A 24,633-nucleotide genomic window follows, 5' to 3' on the forward strand; every position below is an offset into this window, starting at 1 on the left:
AGAGGATTGTGCACTAGTTGTAGGGCTGGTTGTGGCTTTTTTGCTTCAGTTACACATGTGGAGATAGAACTTAAGGAACTCTCAGTTATTTTGAGTGGCTGTTGCATCACCAGTTGTCTTACTGTTCCATTTGCTAATCTTCTGAAAAAAGATTCCTATGGAAATATGTGAGAGAGTTGAACAGCCAAAATTTTTCTTTGTCTGGCTAGTTTTGCAACACTCCAGCTCATATTTTGAGGAAGATGCACAAATGTTCTTCACATATTGAAGGTCATTGCAGAAAACCAAAATCCTCTAAAAACTAGCACAGGGAGAAAATGATTTAGGTGATTTAGGTGTGAGCAAGGGTTGTTTACACCTGAAGCCTTCTCCCAGTGACTTCCACTCTTCGGGATGAGTTTGTCACAGAAGCACTTGGCTGAAATACCACGGATCTAGCTACATTAAATTCAACCCATTTTTCAGAAAGGTTTAGGGGCGAAGCTTACCTGTTGCAGTACCTGCTGCTAATGCAGTCTAGATCTTCTGTATGTCCTAGAGAACTCATTTCTGGCACATGACTTATGTGGACTTCCCTCTTCTAATTAAGAACTGGTGTATGGTGTGTTAAATCTTTCTATGTATAAATCTTTCCTACACTTTGTTTTTATCCTCTCTGGCCTCATTCATGCCAAATCTCCACAGGGACTGGGCCGATGACTAGAAATTACTAGACATTATTAAAGAAACAGGAGGGCTGCAAGGATGGAAGGTTTTATCATCTTGCCCAGGGTATATTCCTGCTCTGGGGCTGCCTTTTCTGCTCCTTGTAGAACACAGCGAGAACTGGCAGGAGGCCTAGGAGCTGTCACTACATAAAGATAGCATCTGCCTGCCACTTGCCCAGGGTATGAACATAAGGTCAGGCTTGTCCTCTCAGCTTGTGTGTGAGGCCCAGACAGGGCTGGATTGAGGCAAGCACAGTAGCTCTCTGTGCTTGTACTACGGAAGTATGAGGAAAAGCCAACAGGAGGTGCAAGGGGAGCTCAGGGCTGGGAAGGAGAGAACTCTGCTCACTACAGTTGAGGTGAGATCTTTTAAAACTGCACTCATCTCTTTGGTGTTTCTTCTTAGTAGACACTCAGACATAGAACAGGATTTGGGGAGTGGTCTGGAGAAGCCCCAGCTCTTTCACTTCCATTGTTTTCAAATCTCTCCTTTAAATGTCCTCTATACTCTCAGAGCAGGCCAGCATAGAAATAAATAACCTGCCAGTTTGCAACAAAAGCAAATAAATAGTAAATTCCTCAAACTGGTGAGTGTGGACAGTTTGGGAAATGGGTCACTGGGCTGCTAGCAATTAACTGGAGGCAATGCAGCATGAGGAGCTGAAGTGCAAATATTTGGGGGCCAGATACAAATATCAAAGACAGATTCTGCTTTCCCAATCCTCCCTGTCATGCATGCTCTCTCTATATATTTTTTGTCAACTGCTCTGTGGTGCTTTAATAAATTTATTAGCCTACCTTTTGAGTTCAAACTGAAACACACAATGTAATAAAAATCAACATTTTAAAAAGCCATTAATGGTTTAATTTTTAAAAAAAGCAAGAGTCTGTACTCAGGATTTGTTAATAGCTTCTAGCATAGCTAGACACAACTGCCCTGTGGTTTCATATGGGTCTTGGGGCTGAGGTGGGGGGTGCAATTTCTTTCTTTCTTTCTCTTTCTCTTTCTCTTTCTCTTTCTCTTTTCTCTCTCTCTCTCTTTCTCTCTCTCTCTCTCTCTCTCTCTGTGTGTGTGTGTGTGTGTAGTCCTGAATAGGATCAGAGTTTTGCTTCTGCTAGATGGGTTACTTTCCCAGGTTGACAAGCCCCACCTGCCTTTCATTTCCATCTACAGCATGTGCAGAAACCACCTTTTTGACCGCTGGACGTACTATTGGTCTCATCCACTCAATCTGTTGCAGCCTGTCTTCACATGCAGGGGAAGTCCAACACTGGGTTTGAGACCCATTGGCTACCCATGCCTGGTTCAGCCAGCCAGTCGAAGCTGTTCCTGGTGTGTGTGGCCGCTGTCGCATGCTGACAGCTTCTAGGAGGCACAGGTGAGGGCTGAGTGCAGGATGAGGACCAGAGGCAGACACACTGCCCCAGAAGGAGCACAGAAGGAGCTACTACCCTTACTCTCTAATGAAAATAATATATGGATGGGGAAGCATGAAGTTTTCATTGAACAAGGTTGAAGAAAGGGTAACCACTGTTTACCAAAATGCTGATGTGATAAAACTAGTTGGGTGCTGTGTAGCATGAATAGCTGCAGAATGATAAGGAATGGCAACACATGGGAAGCAAGCCTGAGCAAGTTTCTGCAGTGCTCACATCACCCAGAAGAGAGTCAGGGAAGATGCTCTAGCTCTGTGGACTTGTAAAGAGCTTCAGCGTCTCCCTGTGTTGTCTCTTGCTTTGGCTTAGCGGAGCATAACAGGAGTATGGGGGAATGGGAAATGCAGCTCTATGGAGACCATGCTCACAGCAGCATTTTTCCTTCTCCCCACAACCATTTCCATCATGGAAGAAGGGAATTTTTCTCTGTATACTATGCCTGGTTTTTTGTTTTGTCTTGTTTTTTACTTCTCTGAATGTCTTCATTTTAAGATTTCTACCCTAGTAACTCTGGCCTCCCACTAAGATTCAGTACAGCTTGTGCTATGCTATTTGGATATATTCTTTACAATATTTATTAGTCATTGCATTTGTAGCCCACCTTTTTCTCTAAAGATCTCAAGATGACGTACATGGTTCTCTCGCTCCTCACTTAATCCTCACAACAGGATAAACTGAAGGCAGCGACTGGCCCAAGGTCACACAGTGAGTTTCATGGTTGAGTGCGGATTTGAACCCAGTTCCTAGTCCAACTCTTTAACCACAACACAATACTGGCTGGTGTGGCAGCTACCTTGGGTTAAGCAGACTTATAAAACTGCATTTCCCTAAAGTGTGGATAGTAATGGATTCAGGAGCTATTTTGGCATGCAAGTGGTATATAAATAAAGGAAGTCACCCTGGGTATCTTCATATGTTGTGTGCTGATGAAAGAGTCCCAGAGCCCAGTGAGTCCCTCAGCAGCAAACAGTGTTTGTGGGGAACTGTTAGCATTCATTTGCTTTCTAATCTATGCCATGAATGCTCTGCTGCTTGCAGATACTCTTGGGTTACCTGTCTGGCCTCAGCTCAGGGATGTAATAAGAAGTGGGCTTACTTGCAAGCTGTTCCTTGTGAATTGTGGTGATTCACAGGAGACCTCAGGGAAGGCTGCTTGCCAGCAATTAATGCCCTGAAGACTCGGAGGGCATCGTCCCATAGCAACCTTGTTCTGCCAGAGCTCTGTGCCTGTATGGGAGGGGGGAGTGGTGGAGCGTAGGCAGGCAGATTGGAGTACAAAGCAATTTAATTAGCTGTGAGCCTTCTTGTATGTCTCTTAGGGAAGGAGTACTTGGCAGATTGAATGCTCACTCCCACTACCCTTTTGTGAGGCCTTTTGCCAGGACTACTTCTCAAGATCGTGGTGGATGGAATAGTGAAACTGCTGAAGAAGAAGAAACCATGCAGACCTTGCCTTCCTGTGCTGGGACAGAATTTGTATCAACTCCAATATCCTAAAAGAATGACTTTGATTGTGTAGGCTGCAAATATTCCATACCATTAAATTCTGCACCATAAGAACTAAAATGCTGGATAAATTATGGGCTGGGTGGATTTATAAATCAAGGTAGGGATGTTCATGATTTGCTGCCTGCATCAGTGGGGCATCATGTCACACTGCAGGGTGCTTGGTAGGTCTGATGTGGTACCATATAGTGCCACTTTTAATCTAGCCGGCACTCAGCATGAACTGACCTTAGCACTCCAGAGGCCCCTTGAACCCCTGTCCATGTAACACGGGGGAGAGGTGGTGGCCAGATGAAAGCAGAATGTCTGAGCTTACAGGCACAGTACTGGCCAGGCCAAAAGTTGTCCTGGTGTTATTCCTAGTTGACTAGCACACCTTCCAGTGCTAAATAGCAGGATGTCACAGAATCCTTTGCATTAGACATCCCTGCAGCATCCTGTGTCTTTTGTGTGAGATGTCAGAAGTCTTGTGTGCTGCTAAGCACTTCATCACATGCCATTTCTGACCAAGCAGGTGCACTGCCCAAAATGAGATGTTCCTGTTGCTAGGCAACTGCCCAGTGTTGTCCCCTCCTCATTCTGTTTCCCTCCCCAAATATCCATGCAGCCAGGACTAAAATGTAATAGCAGTGGTGGACCAGCTAATTAGACATGGACGTAATGCTTGGCCCCCTGTGCTTTAACATTATGGAACATGAAGCATGCGCCCAGGAGACACTGTGCTAAGTGAAGGGATGTGAAGACAAAGGCTTTCTTTTGCATGAGTCACCAGCTATCTACCAACAGTCTATCCAGTGCTACAGGCAAACACCTCCACCTGAAAGATACTCTTTCCTGCCAAGGGGCAATAACACAACACCACCAGGCGTTCTGCAGATAGCAATGTAAACAATTCATATGCCTTGTACATGTTTTGCTGTTGCTAACCTCCACACATTTATACATGCATTATACCTTTGTACATGTGTACTCTAGGCAAAACCCTGCCTTTTGCAACATGTCTGAGTGACTTGCTCCACTAATAATAATAATAATAATAATTTATTATTTATACCCTGCTCATATGGCTGGGTTTCCCCAGCCACTCTGGGCATCTTCCAACTGAATATTAAAAACAATAAAACAATACTGAAGGACAAATCTCTCCATAGACTCTTCCCTCCTGTAGCAGGTGCATGCAGCCTATGCTGGAGTATTCGCCTGCCCTAGGGGTGGGAGAGAAAGGAGGTTCTTTTGGGGGCTGATTACTCTGTTGCAGATTGACAGTTCAGCTTTTACTCTCTGAAGAGGTGCCAGGATAACAGATGCTGTTGCATGAATTCAGTCATCCTGCTCCCGGGGATATTTTTAGGTCCGCTAGTGAACAAGCATAGAATTTGGAACCTGAGCCATCAGCTCCTTTCAGAGTCAGCAGTTCAGAATGGCAAAGCAGTTTTGGCAGTCTGTCGTTAAGGAAGATGCTTCGGAATCCAGGTGAGGCCAGGGCTCAGCAATTCAAGGTAGGATTTGGGGATGGGGGAGCACTCGCATTTGAAAAGCAACTCTGACCGCAAAAGAGAGATTCCACTGCAGGAACAGCATTGCCATTAATATATCTCTTGACTGTAGGGGATTTGGGGAGTGTCAAAAAGCCACTGTTCAAGATCTGGTTGTGTTTTTATAATATTCAGAGCTGGATATGGTGCACTGTGGTGTTGGGTGTATTGTACAGCTGGTAGCAAATGCAAAACAAACTGATTAGATGTGTATAGAAATAGATTTGCAGATATGAATCCGAATGAATGCAGAAAATATGCCAGGGCTGCTGCTTGTGAGAGATCAGCACATGATATACTATTCAGATGGCTTATCTGTGAACATGTTTCCCACCCACGGGACAGACATCGGCCAGCCCCACAAGCTCGGGGGACAGCAAGGAGGCGCAGCGCCACCATCCCGCTGTTCCTCAACCTGGTTCGGTTTCCCCGACCTGGTTTTGGGGGGGAAATAAAGGGAAAATTTTTTTCCCTTTATTTCCCCCCCAAAAAACTAGGTGCGTCCTATGGGACGGAGTGTCCTATGGGACGAAAGATACGGCACTTTATTGTCACTTGTACAACTTGTATACAGTGAGATTACACAAGCACCCCCCACTCAGCTCTCTTAGTCTTAATTCCCCTCGTTTACTGATGCACACCCACCAAACCCGAAAGTCAGTTGCCCTGTTGTTATCTTTTCATTCAGCAGCCTAACAACCCACGGATTGAAGCTGTTCTTTACCATGTTGGTGCGACTAATCATGCTTCTATATCTTTTGCCTGAGGGCCTATTATTACTTTCTTTAAATTTCCATATTGCCCTTCATCTGAAGATCACATATAAAAACACATGCATTTGTACTTATCTAAGTAATACATTTCCAAAAATGCTGTTATTTGTCCTGGGAGAGGGGAGAATACAGGCAACATGATACATGTACCTGCATGCTTTCCCTCATGAGGCAAATGGGGGAGGAAGGGTATGTAGATTTAGACTGGGCATGGGAAGAGGTAAATGCTCCCTTTCTCAGCACTTCCTCACTGATTCGATTTGCACACACCCACACCCCAAAAAATCTGGTTTGAACAACAATTCCGTGTTTCTCATCTAGCTTTCACCTACAGTAAATGCATGATGCATGGCAATTGCATTTGTTGTTGTTGTTGTTGTTTAGTCGTTTAGTCGTGTCCGACTCTTCGTGACCCCATGGACCAGAGAACGCCAGGCACTCCTGTCCTCCACTGCACCCCGCAGCTTGGTCAGACTCATGCTGGTAACCTCGAAAACACTATCCAACCATCTCGTCCTCTGTCGCCCCCTTCTCCTTGTGCCCTCCATCTTTCCCAACATCAGGGTCTTCTCCAGGGAGTCTTCTCTTCTCATGAGGTGGCCAAAGTACTGGAGCCTCAGCTTCACAATCTGTCCTTCCAGTGAGCACTCAGGGCTGATTTCCTTCAGAATGGAGAGGTTTGATCTTCTTGCAGTCCATGGGACTCTCAAGAGTCTCCTCCAGCACCATAATTCAAAAGCATCAATTCTTCGGCGATCAGCCTTCTTTATGGTCCAGCTCTCACTTCCATACATCACTACTGGGAAAACCATAGCTTTAACTATACGGACCTTTGTTGGCAAGGTGATGTCTCTACTTCTCAAGATGCTGTCTAGGCCTGTCATTGCCCTTCTCCCAAGAAGCAGGCGTCTTTTAATTTCGTGGCTGCTGTCATCATCTGCAGTGATCATGGAGCCCAAGAAAGTAAAATCTCTCACTGCCTCCATTTCTTCCCCTTCTATTTGCCAGGAGGTGATGGGACCAGTAGCCATGATCTTCGTTTTTTTGATGTTGAGCTTCAGACCATATTTTGCACTCTCCTCTTTCACCCTCAATAAAAGGTTCTTTAATTCCTCCTCACTTTCTGCCATCAAGGTTGTGTCATCTGCATATCTGAGGTTGTTGATATTTCTTCCAGCAATCTTAACTCCGGCTAGGGATTCATCTAGCCCAACCTTTCGCATGATGAAATCTGCATATAAGTTAAATAAGCAGGGAGACAAAATGCAGCCTTGTCGTACTCCTTTCCCAATTTTGAACCAATCAGTTGTTCCATATCCAGTTCTAACTGTAGCTTCTTGTCCCACATAGAGATTTCTCAGGAGATAGATGAGGTGATCAGGCACTCCCATTTCTTTAAGAACTTGCCATAGTTTGCCATGGTCGACACAGTCAAAGGCTTTTGCATAGTCAATGAAGCAGAAGTAAATGTCTTTCTGGAACTCTCTAGCTTTCTCCATTATCCAGCGCATGTTTGCAATTTGGTCTCTGGTTCCTCTGCCTCTTCTAAATCCAGCTTGCACTTCTGGGAGTTCTCGGTCCACATACTGCTTGAGCCTTCCTTGTAGAATTTTAAGCATAACCTTGCTAGCGTGAGAAATTAGTGCAATTGTGCGATAGTTGGAGCATTCTTTGGCACTGCCCTTCTTTGGGATTGGGATGTAGACTGATCTTCTCCAATCTTCTGGCCACTGCTGAGTTTTCCAGACTTGCTGGCATATTGAGTGTAGCACCTTAACAGCATCATCTTTTAAAATTTTAAATAGTTCAGCTGGAATACCATCACTTCCACTGGCCTTGTTATTTGCAGTGCTTTCTAAGGCCCATTTGACTTCACTCTCCAGGATGTCTCGCTCAAGGTCAGCAACCACACTACCTGGGGTATATGAGACATCCATTTCTTTCTGGTATAATTCCTCTGTGTATTCTTGCCACCTCTTCTTGATGTCTTCTGCTTCTGTTAGGTCCTTTCCACTTTTGTCCTTTATTATGGAAATCTTTGTACGAAATGTTCCTTTCATAACTCCAATTTTCTTGAACAGATCTCTGGTTCTTCCCATTCTATTGCTTTCCTCTATTTCTTTGCATTGCTTGTTTAAGAAGGTCTTCTTGTCTCTCCTTGCTATTCTTTGGAAATCTGCATTCAATTTCCTGTATGTTTCACGATCTCTCTTGCATTTTGCTTGCCTTCTCTCCCCCGCTAATTGTAAGGCCTCATTGGACAGCCACTTTGCTTTCTTGCATTTCCTTTTCATTGGGATGGTTTTCGTTGCTGCCTCCTGTATAATGTTACGAGCCTCCATCCATAGTTCTTCAGGCACTCTGTCCACCAAATCTAAATCCTTAAACCTGTTCCTCACTTCCACTGTGTATTCATAAGGGATTTGACTTAGATTGTATCTTACCGGCCCAGTGGTTTTTCCTACTTTCTTCAGTTTAAGCTTGAATTTTGCTATAAGAAGCTGATGATCTGAGCCACAGTCAGCTCCAGGTCTTGTTTTTGCTGACTGTATAGAGCTTCTCCATCTTTGGCTGCAGAGAATATAATCAATCTGATTTCGATGCTGCCCATCTGGTGATGTCCATGTGTAGAGTCGTCTCTTGTGTTGTTGGAAAAGCGTGTTTGTGATGACCAGCTTGTTCTCTTGACAGAACTCTATTAGCCTTTGCCCTGCTTCGTTTTGATCTCCAAGGCCAAACTTGCCAGTTGTTCCTTTTATCTCTTGACTCCCTACTTTAGCATTCCAATCCCCTATAATGAGAAGAACATCCTTCTTTGGTGTCACTTCTATAAGGTGTTGTAAGTCTTCATAGAATTGGTCAATTTCAGTTTCTTCAGCACCAGTAGTTGGTGCATAAACTTGGATTACTGTGATGTTAAAAGGTCTGCCTTGGATTCGTATCGAGATCATTCTATCATTTTTGAGATTGCATCCCAGTACAGCTTTTGCCACTCTTTTGTTGACTATGAGGGCCACTCCATTTCTTTTACGGGTTTCTTGCCCACAGTAGTAGATATGATGGTCATCCGAACTGAATTCACCCATTCCCGTCCATTTTAGTTCACTGATGCCCAGGATGTCAATATTTATTCTTGCCATCTCATTTTTGACCACCTCCAACTTACCCATGTTCATGGTTCTTACATTCCAGGTTCCTATGCAATATTTTTCTTTACAGCATTGGACTTTCCTTTCGCTTCCAGGCATATCCGCAACTGAGCGTCCTTTCGGCTTTGGCCCAGCCGCTTCATCAGCTCTGGATCTACTTGTACTTGCCCTCCGCTCTTCCCCAGTAGCATGTTGGACGCCTTCCGACCTGAGGGGCTCATCTTCCAGCGTCATAACTTTTATATGCCTGTTGTCTTTGTCCATGGAATTTTCTTGGCAGGGATACTGGAGTGGCTTGCCGGTTCCTCCTCCAGGTGGATCACGTTTGGTCAAAACTCTCCACTATGACCTGTTCATCTTGGGTGCCCTGCTCGGCATAGTTCATAGCTTCTCTGAGTTCTTCAAGCCCCTTCGCCACGGCAAGGCAGTGATCCATGAAGGGGAATTGCATTTGTTATATGTGTACAAATGTTTGCATGTAAACACCACAAAGTATGAAGGAGGAACGTGTGAAGGAAGAGGTGAGGCCAGGCCACAGCTGCCATGCACTGTATGCATTATCTACAGGCTTTTTGCTTCACACTTTCCTGTGCTCATTGCCACAAAGACTGATGTATACACAACAAAGTGTTGGCCATGTGACGTAAGAACTGACTCACCTCAGAATCACTCAGGCAAGACTCCTCTCTCATGGAATCATTATACATGGTTGGCTCAACTGCATAAACAACCCAGACAATTATTTAAGATACTGATATTTTTATGGCTACTAAGGCTGCATATTAACTGAGAGGCATGTCCCAGGGTCACCTGCAGGGTCACAGTGGGTTCTAAAAAGCAAAGGTAGCTGTGTTGGTCCAAAAGAAAAAACCTCCAAAGCTGAGCAATACCTTTCTTGGAACCCATCCAAATATCACTGAAGTGTGGCAAACTTCTATAAGTCTTAATCAAGCACACAAAGCAGAGGGTGATGGGGCAAGGAAAAATCAACTAGTAAAAAATTAGACACATGAAAGCTGGAGTTAGTGAGAGGCTGACTAGAGGTAGGCTACAGCCACTCATTTCGCACAATAGATTCCTGAGGATGATGGATGATGAATTATCGCTGCTGAATTCCAAGAGCTAGATCAGTGTCCCAAAGAGGTGTGAGTCCTGCATGCATTGTTAATTTATTGGCCTTTTTGTAAATCTGGCCATAGTCTGAGTCAGAGAGTTGAGTATCAGCAGAACTACCTCTTCCACTTAGTTCGCTGAGCTTAGTTAGGAAGAAGGATAGATACTCCCTGGGGCTGCACCTGAGCTCTCTAACATTTTGTTAACAATTACAACTATGGGACTCGGCTTATCACCCACAGGGCAGCCTCTGCTTACTTCCATTACGTTAAAAGGCTCCTGCTGGGATGCTTTTCTGAGAGACACCTGGAATAGACTAAGTTAGCAACAAGATATGATGAGAAAATTAATGGAACCTATTTGCACATTGATTGATTCATCACCGTGCCTTTATCTATTCTGTTGATCATAACTTCCTGGCTTTAAGAAACACAGGAATTTTGTCTCATTTAAAATAATTATTTGCTTAGTAGAATATATATAAGACATGGATTTAGAGGAGAGGGAAGAAGAAGAGAGCTGCTTAGGGAAGAAAGTTCTCTGATAGCAGGAAAGTGTGTGCCCTTTTCACCATTGTATGTGCTGTGAAGTACTAAGGATAACAAACACAGCACACCTAAGACAACTGGCTGCCCAAAGGACACGTCTGCACCTTCCCCACCCTCTTATTTCAGTGCTGGTAACAGGACATTGCCCTCCACTGTGCTTGAGGGCAGTAGGCTAGTTAGGGGATACAGGACAGGATGCATGGTGCACTCTGCTTCCAACAAAGATAATACTATTTTATTTTAATCTTTTGTTGGAAGCCACCCAGAGTGGCTGGGGAGACCCAGCCAGATGGGCAGGGTAGAAATAAACAACAACAACAACAACAACAATAAGCTGAGTGGCAGCCACACAAACACACACCTCTGCCACCTAACACAATCACTTCACTCTCTGGGCTGGTCCTGTGAGCAGCGCATGAACCTTTGAATGTGCAAAGCTATTGTCTGACTATTGGCAAGGCAACCCACAAATTGACCAGTTTCAACAAGGAGAAATAGCAGGGATGGGTACAACTCAGAAGCAAACACAACAGAGCTGTTTTCCAACTGCTACTTCTCCCACATATCACCCCCTGTCACAATTACAGCAATTGCAGGCTTTCAGAGAAAGAAGTACTAGATAAAAGAGCAAGATCTTATAAGAGACAATTGTTTTAACACTTAACAATTTGAAAGAACAAAATATGTTCCTAGAACAAGGAGTATAGACTCAAAAGATTAAGCAGAGTTGTGAATTATGACCAACTTAAGCCCATCTTTTATAAATAAAAGAGGTGAATTTAAATTTATAAACTTTAGGTTTGCAAAAGGAAGGGATCAGATAATGGTGATTCCCCTGAGTTAAGTCCCTATAATTCTATCCTACTTCTCCTCTTCTGCCCCATTTTCCTTCCCTTCCCTATTTGGGCAGCCATTTCCTTCTCCCCTTTTATGCAGGGTGATAATAAGGCGATGATTCTTTTTCTTCTTGGTTCTGGACATTCCTGCTGAGAAAAGGGTGAAGTGGAGAGTTGCACATGCCAAATAAACCCTGGAGTTTTTCTTATGTGCTCTCCTCTTGAAAGCATCAGTAAATCCCAGAGAAGCTGTACGACATTATAATGTTGTTTAATAAAACTTAATTACTTCCTAGTTTTAATGTCCTCTTAGCGACATCCAGCTTGACATCTGTTTGAAAATACCATTTAATGTGAAAGAACACATTAAAGCCCTAAACACCACCCAGTAATCATGGCCCTAATCTTCTAGGTGGCAGTTTGATGGTTGCCTGCATAGACTGATCTTGAGTACACAGTTTCAAGATTCAGTTGTCTCAAGATTCATTGTGGCAGGAAATCTGATTTTGTTGTAGAGGCTTTCCAGCAGGTAAGACACCTGAGAGCATGGAGTTGTGTTTCCAGAGAGACAAAACACAGGCTGAATAACAAATGAGAACCTTGTCGCTGTCTGTCTTAACTACCTAGATAATTGCTAATCTCACCTTTTGTCAGAAGCAGGTCATTGCCTATATCAGAGGTCATGTGGTTTGTGAGTGAACACAGTTGGCTGGAGAAGAGGTGAGTGGTCAAACCCTCCAGCATCCAGCCATGACAAGGCCATTTAGTTTTTTGTGCTCAGTGTGGGGTGTGATGAGGGATTGTTGTGATGAGCCGTGACTGGATTCTTGTTGTTTCTGTACCTTGTACATAGCGATAGCTTGCCCCAACTGCTTAAAGTGGACTTCAGTTGAAGGTGCTGAATAATACTAATCCTTATCACATTCAGGTAGGTAGCCGTGTTGGTCTGAAATAATTAAAAACCTTTAAAAATTGTCCAGTAGCACCTTAGAGACCAACTAAGTTTGTTCTAGGTATAAGCTTTTGTGTGCATGCACACTTCTTCAGATCTGGACTACTGGACAATTTTTTAATTTATTTCAACTGCGTCAGACCAACATGGCTACTTTATCACATTATTTCACAGGGACTAGGTCTCTCCTAAAGAATTGCTTTACGAACCATGTATCTTTGTTAAGGTGTTTAAGCTCTGTTAAGCCAACCCAGCAGCTGCCAGTATCTTATTTCATTAGTAATTAGGTTCAACAAAACCTTTTGTCACTAAATCTTGTTTACTTTTATTAATTTCAATGTCTTGTACTTAGTTCTGTTGGACAGTATGCCTATCCTCTCACAAATCTGGGCCTAGTTAGACTTGGTAGCATGAAATGGGTCTAACTCCCACCCCACCCCCCACAGGGCATTTCCAGCAGGTGACAGCCTATAACAAATCAGACAAGGAGTGGACAAATGACACCTTGATGTTGTAACTGATATTATCATGGTCCTGGGATAGTATTCTTGCAGGGTCTGGTTGACTATTGTTGCTGGTGAGAGTAGCTGTTTTAAATTAGGGAGCCATCTGTAAGCAAGGACAGACCTTCTACTCAAGCACTATGAGAAGGGTATCTCATTGTCTAGGATGAGCACTGATGATACATTGGAATGCTTTAGGTGGAGCTGTGAGTGAAAAGAAATGGTGTTATGTTGCTTCCTCTCTTGGGTATGTCCTGAAAAGGAAAAAAAAGTGAATAGCATGAGAAGAGCCCTGATTGTTCAGTCAGACGACCACTGTCAAGCATTCTGCTCCCACAGTGGCCAACCAGATGACTATGGGAAGCTGGCAGCAAAAGTCCTCTTCCATTTGTTGTAGTAGGAAATGTTGAAATGTTTCATTTAATCCAAACAGAGTTTAGTGGATTAAGTCTCTTTCCATATGTTATCTCAGGCAGCTTTAGAAACTAATGCAATTTCTAGAGCCAATTTCTTGGTTAGTTCTGTCAGCTTTGAGGACTGCCTTATATGCTGTTCATATTATCCTTGGAGGATTGAATTATTTCCTTGAGTGCAGGGTGGCAGAGCTAACACAGTTGAGAGGAAAATCCAAATCCCTTCATTTTCACCAGTTCTTCATATTGCTTATGATTATGATTGGGGGGAGGGGATGGCACCTCTGTTGTGTCCTTATTTTTAAAATTCTGATAGGGAAACACAACACCTGACATTTTATCATCTAGTGAAGTAGTCTTCATATGCCAGGGATAGGAGGACATGTTGAAGGGTTTATGAGAAATATGCAAATACCAAATACAATTGGTTTTTTAAATGGTGGCAATCAGTCCAAGCTGAACATAAGCTGAACAAAGTCCACTTGGTCTTCTTCTGTCATGTGCAAAATAATGACTGATCTGTAGTAAAAATATGACCTGTAGTTTTATGGATCAACCTTGCTACACAATAATAATGTGGAAAGTTCCAGGTTCAATCCCTGGCATCTCCAGTTAGGGTTGGAAAAGACTCTTACCTGAAACCTTGAAGAGCCATGTTGGGCAACACTGAGCTGGATAACGAATGATCCGAATCAGTATAAGGCAGCTTTCCTTATTCCTAACGTTGCGTCATAAAAAGCTGATGTTATATTCATACGTATTAAAAGAGCAGCTGTTTCCAAGACTCAAGAAGCAATAGTGACACATAGCATTCATGGGAGATTCAATTGCAAAAGTCGTTGAACTGACATTAGAAAGGATTTAGAAGTGAGATACAAGAGAGACAAAGAATCCAGAAGGCAAATTATCTGAGGAAATGTGGGAGAAATCATGCATTTTTTTAGTCCAGAAAAGAAAACTGAGGGAAACAGTATGAGTTTTCAGGCAGAGTTGTTCACTCCGAGAAAAGGGCAATATGTAAGGGTTAATTTATGTGAAGCATTAGGATTGACTTTCTAACTGTAAGAAACCTGATGAGGGAACCTTGGAGGTATCGGCTAAGTAATCTTCAGTTAATGCTTTAATGGTAATGCATTAGGTATAGAATATCCTGGTCTAGGGCAAAAGTTGGACCAGATGATTCACTGGACCCCCTTCCTTTGGGAAGCAATCGGGAAGCATGATTTCTATGGGCACTTTCCAGCCTATGTTAAAGACTTTAATGCCTGATTTAAACTGCAGATTTCTCTCATTCTAATATCAAGTAAACTTTGTATATGCTTCTTTTAGGCTGGATTGTGTTCCATTTATGTATTAAATTTCTTAGACACTTCTCCAGACACATGCTGATGGTGCCCAGCAATTTGATTTTATCATGTCAAGCATGTGTGATTTGCACTGACTGCTGATTAGTTTCCAGGTTCAATTCAGGATATTGGTATTAGCCACAAAGCTTTCAATGGATTGGGACGTAGGTATCTCATGGACTAGCTTTTTCAGCAGGCTTCTCTGCTCCACAAGTTGCAATCATCATCTGAGACTCTGCTGCAGGTCCTACAGCCTAATGAGGTGAAGGTAGTGTCAGCTAGGCTTAGGGCTTTCCCCCATGTAGCACCCACCCTATCGAATGTCCTGCCAAGAGAGAAATGTTAAGCTCCTTCACTGTATTATTTCAAGTGTCTGGTGAAGTCATGATTTTGTTATAGGGATTTTGGCTTATTAAAAAGCTTTTGTAACGGCTTAGGTTATGTCTATTTATTGACTGTTGGGATTTGTTGACTTGTGGTTTGCTGTATTGGATTTAGTTCAGAGTGTTCTTGTATTATTATTTAATATGTTGAATGGCCTTTTGTTTATTTGGAAAATAACATGTGGTAAATGCTGCTAACAGTGACAATCTTTTAAAAACCAGTATAGAAGCAAAGTTGAAATATAATAAATATACTAGCGTATTCAAAAGAGCCCAGCAGAAATATTAGCAAATGAAAATGCTTTTAGTTGCTGGTGGAAACTATTTAATGAAGGGGACACTCTTATCTCTCAAGGGAGTTGTGGATCTAAAATGAAATTGTGAAAGACCTACTTGTAATGGATAACCTACTTAATCATAAAAACATGGTTAACTCAACAACTGACACAAAGGGCGCAGACTGACTACATAAAGATCATCAAAAAATTCAGGTCAGCTGCTTACATGTCAATGTTTAATGAGATGGCAGTCTCCACAGTTTCAGTGTCACACTGAACCTAAAACTGAGATGTTTGCGTCTTACATTATGTCCAAAGCACAACCGTACAGTATAAAACTAAAAAAGAGCACTTGGAACAATTCTAATTTAAACCAAAACAAATGCAAGGCACTAGCTCAGAAAAACACACACAGCAGACTCTTAACAGTGAAGGAACAATTGTTGGACTCAACTCAATGCTGTCAATCTTTAATAACTACGCCGAAAAAGAGGTGGTGCTTAAGTAATAGAAATATTTTGAAGGAAACTCTGTGAATGCTAAGTAACACCAACAAATATGTAAGAAAAGCGAAGGAAGAGTGTAAGGAAGAAAGCTGAGAAATTTAAAGTGACATTAAACTTTAATGCTCTGAAAGATATAGGATGAGAATATCATAGAAAGTGGCTACTCTCACATGAATTTTTATGGGCTGGGCCTTTGTAGTGAAGGCACCATATTTGTGAAATAAACTCCCGGGGGGGGGGGGGTAATCTGCCATGCTCCCTTTTTCTATTTTTAGACACCAACTAAAGCCTTTTTCAAAAATCAGCTGGCTTTCAACACATGGTCTGCTATTTTAATAAATTGCTATGGTCTGCTGCTTTTAGACTGTTACTATAATTGACGTATAAGTACTTCCATTTTATTGTTTTGTTTTTTGTATGACTTCTATATCAAATTGTATGTGTGTGTGTGTTTTTATAAGCCATTTGGTTGTTTTACTGAAAAGCTGGGTAAATTCTTTTTAAACGTTATATACTTCAGCAAATAAACATATCTAGGTGATTCAGTCCTAGCAAATTTCCAGGGAACATGTTTTCACTCCAAGGAAACTATTCATTCCAATTGGAAGCAAGGGGTAATTCCTGACAGCATAATATCTATTTATTTAACAAACAGAATTTGTATACTGCGTAACATATGCAACTGTTTTGAGTTGCAATAGTAGTTATACAAATATGCATTCCTTGCCAGGTTGCGCAAAGATTCCACAGGATTCCACAAAGCATGTAAACTGATGTACAAGCTAACCTATGTTGAAGACCAGTTGTTTATCAGAGAAGGATAGAGTGCATGTTCACTCTTATAAATTTCAAAAACTGATTAATGCAATGCTGTTGCTCAGTCCTATCTGTTCACTCACCCCTTTCTTAGTTCTCAAATTATTCAGCTCATTTAATCTATTCCACTTGTTGCTATAATTTAATTCTTAATTTAAACTTGACTTCTTATTGCTTTCTATTTAAATGTTATCTATTGAATTTCAAAAGTTTAATTATCTCTGTCCTACTCATGTAGCCGTTCATCCCCTTCTCTTCCCTTTCTTGCTTTTTTTGGTTCCTCCATTTCCCAACTGTACCATTTTTTCCTGGTTGTTCTCTTCTTTTTGTTGTGCTTTACCCCTTTACCTATTCCACTCAACTGTTGGTGCATTTAGATGTCCAATTAAAACTTCACCAATTTTCTTTAATTGATCTCACACCTTTATCATTTCCCTTCATGAATCTTTTTCCTTTATATGTCTTGTCTTAGAATTGTAAGCCTGCATCTTTTCATTTTGTTTTATATACAACTAGTTTATATAGGTGCTTTAGAAATAATAGGATAATACTGCTTGACAGTTCACAGCAGGTGATGAACATGATGCAAAACCGACTGGTGTTGGTTTGTTATAGTTGCTTTTTTATTGACATCAGGAGTAAACTGGGAGAAAGCAAGCACTGCTGCAGAAAGAAGCATTAAATGTGAAATTATTTGGCTTAACAAAGTCTTATAAAGGTAGCATGAATCTAGCTAAGTATGAAGTGCTGGAAAATCCCTAACTAGAGGAAAACTTTTCAAACTGAGAGATCAAGTAACCATGGCAGTTCATTGAGTAGATAGAATATGGTCTATCTGACAGGCAGGAGCTCTTGCAGGATTTCAAGTAGTAGCCTTTCTCAGTCCTGTTACCTGCGTTTTTAAATAGACACCAGTGATTGAACCTTCAGCATTCAAAGCATAAGATCTACACTAAACTATGCCCCATTAATGGATTGCTAACTTCTGTGTTATTTTGCACTACTCATTCAACAGGATGTTTGAATCCTTTAGGAAGCCATTGGCTCCAATCTGCTGCCCCACATTTACACCTGCTAGCCTACATTTCTCCTCAAACCCTAATCTATTTGGAAATTCCCGCATTTGCTTTCTAGCTGTTATTTTTATTTGTCTCAGCTTTTTAGGGATCTCATTTTGCTGAGATGCAGGTAAGTAGTTTGTCTCCCTCCCTACGGAGAATCTTACTTTTATTATCTATCTTTGGGGGCACCTTTGTTCTCCTCATTGCACCTCAATTCTACTTTTTCAATCAGGCTGCTGCTGCTGTTTCTCTGTGTTTATTAAGGGACTTACAGGCCACGTCCAAAACAGCCCTTATTTTGCAGGATACCTGCAGTTGGCAGCAGAGCATAATGTTATTTATCGTTTTAGGAAGAGAATACATCCAAGCCCCAGGAGGAGATGTCTTGAAAGACATTTCCCCCTACCCTTCTACAGCTCCATTTTGTATATTTAGGCTCTGCCCTACAGCCTCCCCTCCCCACCCCACCCCTGGAGAGGACCCAAACTAGCATTTTGCAGGACGGAAGTTCCGCTGGCATGCCTTGCCGCCTCCTTAACCCTCTCCTACTCTTGCTTTAGCTGGGGGAGCCGCAGCTGTTGCTTTGCCGCACAGGATCAGGTACAAACAAGACTAACCACCCGCTGCCTTTAGCATGTCATGTGGGGATTACGGGGAATCCCAGGGGAAGTTTCCATTGAGCGGTGGGGAAGGGAAGCGTGCCCTGACCCCAACATGCTGCGCTTCAGCTTCCCGGGACAGCCTCTCGGTGCCTGCGGGATTGTCAACCCTTTGCCCGCCTCCCTACCCCCATCCCCCCGGTCAAAGGCGAGTTAACTTTTCCACGGTACCCACCTTTGGGTTGGGTGGGGAAGCGAGGCTGCCTGCAAGCAGCGATGTGCTCTTCGCAAAAGCTTTATCTGGCCCCGGTCACCCACGGATGCCATTGGCATTTTGCACAAGCCTACACGCATTGCCGCATTCGGACGAGAATTTTTCCTCCTAGCGGCTAGCGTCTCAATCAGCCTACAATAGGTGGGATGTGCTACGCCTGGTCCCTTCTCCTCCCTTCCTGACTTCCTTCCCTTCCCTCTTTCCCAGTGTCTGGGATTCCAGTCCATACCTTTATTATTCTGCCCCCCGACCCTTCCTAATCTCTGCAGAGGACGCTGGTCCTCCCACGCTATTCCTCAATTGGCTACAGAGGATATCTAACGCCCCGCCTAGAGTTAAAGGGGGGAGCGGGGAGAACCGGAGAGGGAAAATAAAAGGATGCGGCCCCACTGATTGGACGGCCCTCGCCCCCCTCCGCTCCTCGCGTCACATGATTGGACAGCTGAGGGCCTCCGTCTTTGGTACGCTTGAGTGGAGGACCCTCCTTGCCTCTGATTGGGCGGCAGGGAGCCCCCCGCGCTCCCGCAGTCGCTGAGCGCTTTGTGGAGAATGCCCCTCGCCTTTCTCCATTGGCCATCGGAAGTCCCGCCTTGTTGTGCGATTGGTGACCGACGCCCCCCCTCCTGCCCCTGAGGCCGGCTAGTACTGCCGCCGCTGCCCGGCCCGGCATGGCGGGCGGCGGGGCAGCCAGAACCCGAACCCGGAGGAAGGGCGGCCGGGATCCCCCTGATGCTCTGGTGAGGAGATGGGAGGCGGAGGGAGGCGGTATCCGTTCCGGGGTAGTGGTGGTGGTGCAGGAGGAGGAGGAAGAAGCGAGCGAGCGAGCGAGCGAGCGAGCGCTTCAGTTCTGCATCCAATGTGTTTTCTTTGCCCAGGTCAACCTCTCGCCCCGCAGTGATTTTTTTCTTATTTACGTCCCTCCCGTCCTGCTCTTCTTTTTCTTCCTCCTCCTCCACCACCTCACGTGGACCCTGCCTTGCCAGGAATCTTCTCTTGAGAGTGAGGAAATGAGGGATCCCATGAGACTTCAGGGATTTCCTCTCTTGCTTCCTTTCTCACTCTCAAGAGAAGACCCATTAAAGTGCATCCCATGTGTGGCCAGAACCTCCTTTTTTCACCAGAGGAGCGCCTCGCCTCTCATCTTTCCCCTTCCCATCAAACATACAGCCTCAGGCTCGCCATCTAAACAACTCCCTTTGGGTCACCCACCGAGCACTGTACTGCGATTTCAGAATCTTCCTGTCTTGGTTTTAGCTCCTGAATGGGATCTAGTACTTGTATGGGTGGATGATCACACGACTGGGCCGGTAGGGAGACAATCGGTCTTTGAGTGTTACCTCAGGACTCTTCCCAGAAAGGCGGTTGTATCTCGCCAGCTAATATATGTTCCTCTGTGCCAACATTTTCTGTGTAGCAGTGAATGGAAGATGAGAGGTCATGAGGGAGGAAGAAATAAGCAAGAATGATGATTAAATCTGGGGTGTGCCTCTTTTTTCGCCTTATGGTTATTTCATACGTGATTGCACTTTATGGGTTAACTGTTCACCCATGTGACTGTTCACATGCTAGTTCATTTCCAAATAAATTCTCCAACTGCATTATTATTCATTCAGTGACCCAAAGGGAAAGGTCAACAAAACGCTGACTGTAACTGTAACACAAGCCTTTTTTAGTTAGAATGCAGAGGAAACCTTGAAGGGCTCTATTCAGAAATGCATCTCCATTTGCCAAAACTACCTTTATAACCTTTGTAGGCTAACAACAGAGCTCCTTTAAAAAATGAACCCTTTGGATCCTGCATTGGCAACATTTATGTAGAAAGTAGCTGGAGAATTTGCTGATAAGAGAAATCAATAACACCTGACCAGAGTACTCACTGACCAAAGGTATTTAGGAAATCTGTTCCATTCCTGATTAGGAGCCGAGTGTTCTCTGAAGTACTTGAACATTTTACTTAATGTACTAGTTTAAATGTGCAGGGAGGTTTTGGGATTTTTGTAAGAAAATGGAGACACATTTAATGTGAACACTTATCCTAAAGAATAATTCCTGAGAACAGAAGGAGATGAATGAAAAACTTTCCTTTCAGGAAGGAATTTGATCTAAAAACCTATGGTCAGCCAACCTTCTATAACTTGAAACTAAAGTGCTGGTGGTTACCTTTAAAATCCCAAATGGCTTGAGACCTGAGCACCAGAAGGAATTCTTTCTTGTATTTGAGACTGTCCAGATACAGAGTCCCTCTTCTGCCACCATCTAAATTATTATAGTTTTATTATTGTTAGAAGGTTTCTTGGGAGTTGTCAAATGGAAATTTGACATATAAATATTTTAATTTTATAAATAAACCCATGCATTCCCGGTTTTGCAATCCTTTTAGAGTAAAGGTCTGAAGACCCAGAAAAATGTATATGTATGTGGCGGGGGGAAGAATCTGTCTATCTACATGTTCACATGTATACTTGTTAGATTTATGAAATGCATTCTATGGTTATTATTCAAAAAATGTTCACACATGTACTCCATGTAATTATAACTTGCTTGTTGAGATATGGTACACAAAATAGTTCTTAGGGTGTGCAAAACAGTTAAAGTTTACATCTCTGTACCAGTGCAAATCTAGTGCACTTTCTCTGAGTGTGAAAAAGGCAAGTCTATGCATGTGTACTCGGAAGCATATTCTATTGAGTTCAATTGGAATTTCTCTCAGGAGAATATGTGTAGGATTGCAGCTTGACTTATGCATACATTTAGTATGGGAACTTACCAGGCAATGAGATGAGGTAATCAAGAGGTCAGAAGTGGGATTCCATTAGTGTGCATTTGCTGGGTTGTTGTTTGTCCCCCTGTACATCACATTGATCTTTAGTTGAATCTCTTCAACAATTATTTTATCTAGTCTAGTAGAGATCTTCATGGAGCTCTTCACAATTTGTGTGGGATTTTGTTAAAGATTTGGTGACAGTTGTATATTTGACTATTTTACTGTTGTGATTTCAGGCCATTTTTAAAAAACAAGTTACATTGGACTAGTCCCAATATTGACCTTTGCTAAGAGCAGTGCCCAAACCAGTCAGAACAGACAAAAGAGATGGCCTTGAGTTCAACTTAAGAGGCCTGGACTTTCAGCTATATTTTAAAAAAAGTTTTGAATAAATTTCTTCCAACTTTATTATTGTTCTCCTTGGTGCTTTTGTGTGATGAGGGTAAGTCTAAATCTCAAGATACTTTCATCATTCCTTTAAGGAATTTGTTTTGATCATGTATTAGCTTTTCTACTCTCAAGGGGTAGAGCATTTATTATGGGCTAAAGCTCATGTGTGTGAGTCCTTCAGCCTGACACAATTTTGCTAGTAATATCAAAACAAGGATGGTGAGAACATGAGTCACTCTTACAACTCACTCATATGTATCTTTACTTGGAAGTAAGTCCTATAATGTGGATTATTCCCTAAGTGTGCCTAGAAATTTAGTATTAATGGAGCAAAGTGTGGTGTATTAATGGAGAGCCAGTGTGGTGTAGTGGTTAAGAGCAGTAGTCTCGTAATCTGGGGACCCGGGTTTGCGTCCCTGCTCCTCCACATGCAGCTGCTGGGTGACCTTGGCCAGTCACACTTCTCTGAAGTCTCTCAGCCCCACTCACCTCACAGAGTGTTTGTTGTGGGGGAGGAAGGGAAAGGAGAATGTTAGCCGCTTTGAGACACCTTCGGGTAGTGATAAAAGTGGGATATCAAATCCAAACTCCTCCTCCTCCTCCTCTTCTTCTTCTTCTTCTTCTTCTTCTTCTTCTTCTTCTTCTTCTTCAAAGAGATGTGAGTAACTTTTCCTAATCCGGACGAAATAGTTATGCAAGAAATGTGCTCTAGTCAGCTGGAACTTGTTTCTGTGAAGCAGGCCTTTTTCTGCTGTATCTTGGAAGAGACCGAGACTTTGACTTTCCTGCATAGCACAGTGCCAAGCTTCCTGCACTTTGCCCCTCCTCCCTTCATTAAGTGCAGGTGATGTGCTCTGTTCAGAAGCTAGGAGAGTAGCAGATCCCCACCTATGCTGTTGCACGGGCCACTACTGCATTCTGTTTGCATAATGACCAGCCAGATGCCTATGGAAAGCCCAGGTCTGGATGTAATGCCAAACCATGGTTTGGTGTAATGTTTCAATCAGCTTTAGGCTGAAGTCCTATACACATTTATCTTGGAATCAGTCTCATTGAACGTACTGAGGGTTAGTTCTGAGTATAGGATTTCTGTTTTGTGTTTTATGTAGTGGCATTTTCTTTTTCAGCTGAATGGTCAAGGGAACAAAGAGAATAATTTTTGAATCATATATCTAATTTTTGTTTAAACCCACTAGTAAATTTTGTGGTGCAATAATGTGAAGAATAACACATTTGTTTGTGCCAGTTTTGGTAGCATACAATACTTTGGTTACTGCTCCGGGGAGATTTTTATTGGAAGAGCTCTAGCAATCAGAATTGAATGTTCTTGCCTTAAGCAACTCTGCCCTTTGTTATTAAATGCTGAATTTGCCTTATAATTAGAAGATGCAGGACTCTCTTTGAGCAATGCCACTGTTGAAGTTTAAGCTCCACCCCTCCTCCTGAATGTTACAGTTACAGAGGAGGCTGTTAGATTTCTTCCTGACTTTTCTAAATGTGATTCTAGAGCTCCAGCTGGCTGTCAGATGGGATTTCTGAAATATCTTTCTCTTCACAACAAACTGGTGGGAAGGAAGTGAACAAGCAGTGCAACAGCGGGATGCATACAGTACATAGAGGTGTTCAAGGCATGAGCTTTCCTGGTCTATTATTCATATAGGATACTGGAGCATAGGGGGTCTGCTTTGAAATAGGCAGGGGTCTCTGGACTACTTGAGGGGGCCTTCAGCATTCATCATTCATGCCTTGTAATGTTATATGTGAGGAATGTGGGTGGAAGTTCTTTGTGTTTGTCTCTTGCAGTCTGTTTGAAGCAGGTGTCCCGAAATGGGATTTGGAAAATGTACAGGGTATCAGATAATTGGAAATAGTGGCCACACATCAAATGCTGGCAGAATACTGAAGTTTGTACTAGCCTTCAAGCCAGCTTGCGTTTCTTTTTTTCAGAGTTTCTGTATATGGCCAGTTCTTGGTATGCTAGTACAGTACTTATTTTCTTTAGTTGCTGAAAGTCAAGAGGAGCTCTGTCATTTAATTTCCAAATCGTTTGCTCATTCTTGCTTTGTAAGTGATCTGATAAATATATACTAAACGTGAGTCCATCACTTGTTGAGAAAATCTTTGCACATGCAAAGTTAATAAACCTTCTATGAGAGATGGTTAATTTTATCTCTTTTCCACATGGAAACTAAATCTGACATGATGAAGATACCAAGTACCTAGTGGCTTTAAGAAATATATGGTGCTACATTGGTTGAATTAAAATGTTAGTCAAAACCATGGTTTGGAAGACTGGGAACAAGCCACGGGCCTTGAGTCCTCTCTTCTCATTCCTTGCTTTCCTCATTCATGTGTACAGATTATGGACAGCGGATTAGTATTTTTCCATTTAGAATTATCACCATTCTTATTACTATTGAGAGATGAGCAATTATTTCCCGAATTTTTGGCTTCAGTATGGGATAGATTCTAATTAAGGCATATGCCAAGTTGCTATTATGCCCATAGTTTTTATTTATTTTATTTTTAAATATTTTTTATTAAGGATTTTCTTGTTTTACAGAAGTGTAGTGTCTCGTATTTTTTTTTTCTTCTTCTTCCATGTAACGTTTTTACAAATCCGTTTCATTTGTTGAGGCATTAGGGGGAGAAGAAAACAGAAAGAAAAAAGAAAGGGGGGTGGGTCTTGTTAGCATCTACTCTGCCACATCTACATTGACTGCTGTAGCCAAGGACATACATCT

General features: G+C 42.7%; 1 protein-coding gene and 1 long non-coding RNA gene across 8 annotated transcripts in view; one reads left to right on the forward strand and one right to left on the reverse strand.

The window, feature by feature from the left end:
* Positions 1–24,633, reverse strand: part of LOC307218325 — a 259,902-nt gene that overhangs the window by 71,124 nt on the left and 164,145 nt on the right. The gene's annotated exons all lie outside the window — the stretch shown is intronic.
* ST3GAL3 (ST3 beta-galactoside alpha-2,3-sialyltransferase 3) overlaps positions 4,924–24,633 on the forward strand; it is a 189,680-nt gene continuing 169,970 nt past the window's right edge. Inside the window, exon 1 of one of the 7 annotated variants that reach the window (XM_079980454.1) lies at positions 4,924–5,149. The gene's annotated coding sequence lies outside the window, so the exon portion shown is untranslated. Of the gene's footprint in view, positions 5,150–19,284; positions 19,473–24,633 lie in introns of those variants that run through there. The other 6 variants (XM_079980455.1, XR_013839875.1, XM_079980457.1 and 3 more) reach the window with 6 other exon arrangements.

This window comes from Podarcis cretensis, assembly GCF_951804945.1.
Source record: "Podarcis cretensis genome assembly, chromosome: 6".
NCBI classification, from domain to species: Eukaryota; Metazoa; Chordata; class Lepidosauria; order Squamata; family Lacertidae; genus Podarcis; species Podarcis cretensis.